Source organism: Cetorhinus maximus, chromosome 22 (genome assembly GCF_964194155.1).
Source record: "Cetorhinus maximus chromosome 22, sCetMax3.hap1.1, whole genome shotgun sequence".
In the NCBI taxonomy this organism is placed as follows: Eukaryota; Metazoa; Chordata; class Chondrichthyes; order Lamniformes; family Cetorhinidae; genus Cetorhinus; species Cetorhinus maximus.
In genome coordinates, this window is record NC_135900.1 from 6,234,444 (window position 1) to 6,238,769 (window position 4,326).

Consider the following 4,326-nt stretch of genomic DNA (forward strand, 5'->3'; position numbering starts at 1 on the left):
TCAGGTCGATACCAGGTCTGCTGAGTGTTTCCAGCATTTTCTGTTTTTATTTCAGATTTCCAGCATCTACGGTATTTCGCTTTGTACAGGTTTAAGGTGATTGGTGGAGATGAAGTGAATTCTTTTTGCTGAATGAATTGTTGCAATCTGGAATGCAGTCATAAAAGGGTAGAAACAGATTTGACCGTAGCTTTCAAAAGGAAATCAGGTATCGTAGAGTCTTGTAGCACCGAAGGAGACCATTCAGCCCATCGTGCCTGTGCTGGCCCTGTGAAAAAGGGGTTCTGGTCGGATGAAAGGTCACTGACCTGAAATGTTAACTCTGTTTTCCAAAGACGTGGCCAGACCTGCTGAGTATTCCCAGCATTTTTTTTGTTTTTATTTCAGATTTCCAGCAATATTTGGCTTTCGCACTCTTGAACAAGTTATCCATTAGTCACACACTGCAGAATTTTCTCCCATAACTCTGCAAATTAGTCTTTTTCAATTACGCATTCTGATGATTATACATTTTTTTAATCCCTAAAGAAGTTGCACAGAGCATTGTCCCCCACCCCCCGCCCCCTGCCTTCTTTGCCTTTTGCTGGCCCTGCCCTGCTCAGCTCACACTCCCACACATTCCCCACTGACCTCTGCCGAGGAATGCCAGCGCCACGTGACAGCCGCGGGGAGCCCCGCCCAGACCACGCCCCCCTGCTCCAGACGGACGGATCCCGCGCCCAATTAGATGAGAGATGGTGTCCGAAGGCGGGGCTGGCAGCCGGCCAATCGCTGGCGACATGTGGGGGTGGGCGGGACTTGCTGGACGTCACGTGATGAGGGGCGGCTAGCGGTGAGGCGGCAGCGGTGGCCGGGTGGGTGAGTGTGGTACCGGCGGCGGCGGCGGTGCCCGGTGTCTCTCTCTCTCTCTCTCATTCCAACCCTCGCGGGCGTCTCCATCGAGCGCTGGTGCCGTCGCCGCCCTCCTTCCGAGAGCGGGTCTCTGGCTGTGGCAGGTGGGTGCGGCGGGGGTCCCGGGAGGGGTCCCCGGGCCGGTTGGGTTGGGTTGAGTTGGGCGGACGGGGCGGACGGTCTGGGAGCCCCGGGCTCCGGCCGGACAGGAGGAACCGTTAAGACAGGCGCGCGTGCCCGGGGCCGGTGGAGCGCGCGCTCCTGCTCCTGGTGCATCAGGGAAAGTGTTAGTCAGGGTTAGTGAGGGGGGGGGGAACTCACCCTCACCCCCCTCACCCTCACCCCCCTCACCCTCACCCCCCTCACCCTCACCCCCCTCACCCTCACCCCCCTCACCCTCACCCCCCTCACCCTCACCCCCCTCACCCTCACCCCCCTCACCCTCACCCCCCTCACCCTCACCCCCCTCACCCTCACCCCCCTCACCCTCACCCCCCTCACCCTCACCCCCCTCACCCTCACCCCCCTCACCCTCACCCCCCTCACCCTCACCCCCCTCACCCTCACCCCCCTCACCCTCACCCCCCTCACCCTCACCCCCCTCACCCTCACCCCCCTCACCCTCACCCCCCTCACCCTCACCCCCCTCACCCTCACCCCCCTCACCCTCACCCCCCTCACCCTCACCCCCCTCACCCTCACCACCCTCACCCCCCTCACCCTCACCCCCCTCACACTCACCCCCTCACCCTCACCCCCCTCACCCTCACCCCCCTCACCCTCACCCCCCTCACCCTCACCCCCCTCACCCTCACGCCCCTCACCCTCACCCCCCTCAACCTCACCCCTCACCCTCACCCCCCTCACGCTCACCCCCTCACCCTCACCCCCCTCACCCCCACCCTCACCCCCTCACACTCACCCCATCACCCTCACCCCCCTCACCCTCACCCCCCTCACCCTCACCCCCCTCACCCTCACCCCCCTCACCCTCACCCCCTCACACTCACCCCCTCACCCTCACCCCCCTCACCCTCACCCCCTCACACGCTCACCCCCCTCACCCTCACCCCCTCACCCTCACCACCCTCACCCTCCTCACCCTCACCCCCCTCACCCTCACCCCCCTCACACTCACCCCCCTCACCCTCACCCTCATCCCCTCACCCTCACACTCACCCCCTCACCCTCACCCCCCTCACCCTCACCCCCCTCACCCTCATGCCCCTCACCCTCACCCCCCTCAACCTCACCCCTCACCCCCCTCACCCCCACCCTCACCCCCACCCTCACCCCCTCACCCTCACCCCCCTCACCCTCACCCCCCTCACCCTCACCCCCCTCACCCTCACCCCCCTCACACTCACCCCCTCACCCTCACCCCCCTCACCCTCACACACTCACCCCCCTCACCCTCACCCCCTCACCCTCACCCCCCTCACCCTCACCCTCCTCACCCTCACCCCCCTCACCCTCACCCCCCTCACCCTCACCCCCCTCACCCTCACCCCCCTCACACTCACACCCTCACCCCCCTCACCCTCACACCCTCACCCCCTCACCCTCACCCCCCTCACACTCACCCCCTCACCACCCTCACCCCCCTCACCCTCACCCCCCTCACCCTCACCCCCCTCACCCTCACCCTCACCCCCCTCACCCTCACCCCCTCACACGCTCACCCCCCTCACCCTCACCCCCTCACCCTCACCCCCCTCACCCTCCTCACCCTCACCCCCACCCCCTCACCCCCTCACCCCCCTCACCCTCACCCCCTCCTCACCCTCACCCCCTCACCCTCACCTCCTCACCCTTACCACCCTCACCCCCCTCACACCCTCACCCTCACACACTCACCCCCCTCACCCTCACCCCCTCACCCTCACCCCCTCACCCTCACCCCCCTCACCCTCACCCCCCTCACCCTCACCCCCTCACCCTCACCCCCCTCACCCCCACCCCTCACCCCCCTCACCCCCCTCACCCTCACCCCCTCCTCATCCTCACCCCCTCACCCTCCTCACCCCCTCACCTTCACCCCCCTCAGCCTCACCCCCCTCACCCTCACCCCCCTCACCCTCACCCGCCTCACCCCCCCTCACCCTCACCCTCACCCCCCCACCCTCACCCTCACCCCCCTCACCCTCACTCACCCTCACCCCCTCACCCACCCCTCACCCCACTCACCCTCACCCCCTCCCTCACCCCCCTCACCCCCCTCCCCCTTACCCCCTCACCCTCACCCCCCTCACCCTCACCCGCCTCACCCTCACCCTCACACCCCTCACCCCCCTCACCCTCATCCACCTCACCCTCTCACCCTCACCCCCCCACCCCCTCACCACCCTCACCCTCACCCCCCTCACCCTCACCCCCCCACCCTCACCCCCTCACCCTCACCCCCCACCCTCACCCCCCTCACCCTCACCCCCCTCACCCTCACCCCCTCACCCTCACCCTCACCTCCACCCTCACCCCCTCACCCTCACCCCCTCCTCACCCTCACCCCCCCTCACCCTCCTCACCCCCCCTCACCTTCACCCCCCTCAGCCTCACCCCCTCAGCCTCACCCCCTCAGCCTCACCCCCTCAGCCTCACCCCCTCAGCCTCACCCCCTCAGCCTCACCCCCTCAGCCTCACCCCCTCAGCCTCACCCCCCTCACCCTCACCCCCCTCACCCTCACTCACCCTCACCCCCCTCACCCTCACCCCCCTCACCCTCACCCCCCTCACCCTCACCCCCCCTCACCCTCACCCCCTCACCCAACCCTCACCCTCACCCCACTCACCCTCACCCCCTCCCTCACCCACCTCACCCCCCTCACCCCCCTCCCCCTTACCCCCTCAGCCTCCCCCCTCACCTGCCTCACCCTCACCCCCTCACCCTCACACCCCTCACCCCCCTCACCCTCATCCACCTCACCCTCTCACCCTCACCCCCCCACCCCCTCACCACCCTCACCCTCACCCCCCTCACCCTCACCCCCTCACCCTCACCCCCCCACCCTCACCCCCCCACCCTCACCCCCCCACCCTCACCCCCACTCCACCCCCTCACCCTCCTCACCCCACCCCCTCACCCTCCTCACCCTCACCCCACCCCCTCACCCTCCCCCCCCTCACACTCTCTCCCCCTCACACTCTCTCCCCCTCACACTCTCTCCCCCTCACACTCTCACCCCCTCACACTCTCACCCCCTCACACTCTCACCCCCTCACACTCTCACCCCCTCACACTCTCACCCCCTCACTCTCACCCCCTCACTCTCACCCCCCTCACCTGCTCACCCTCACCCCCTCACCCTCACCCCCTCACCTGCTCACCCTCACCCACCCTCCCCCCTCACACCCTCACCCACCCCCTCAACCGCTCACCCTCACCCGCTCACCCTCACCCGCTCACCCTCACCCGCTCACCCTCACCCGCTCACCCTC

General features: G+C 67.1%; 1 protein-coding gene across 4 annotated transcripts in view; it reads left to right on the forward strand.

Moving 5' to 3' along the window:
• Positions 1 to 810: 810 nt before the first annotated feature.
• Positions 811 to 4,326, forward strand: part of ppfibp1b (PPFIA binding protein 1b) — a 151,040-nt gene continuing 147,524 nt past the window's right edge. For all 4 annotated transcript variants that reach the window (XM_078567690.1, XM_078567695.1, XM_078567697.1 and 1 more), the window contains exon 1: positions 811 to 995. The gene's annotated coding sequence lies outside the window, so the exon portion shown is untranslated. The remainder of the gene's footprint in view (positions 996 to 4,326) is intronic.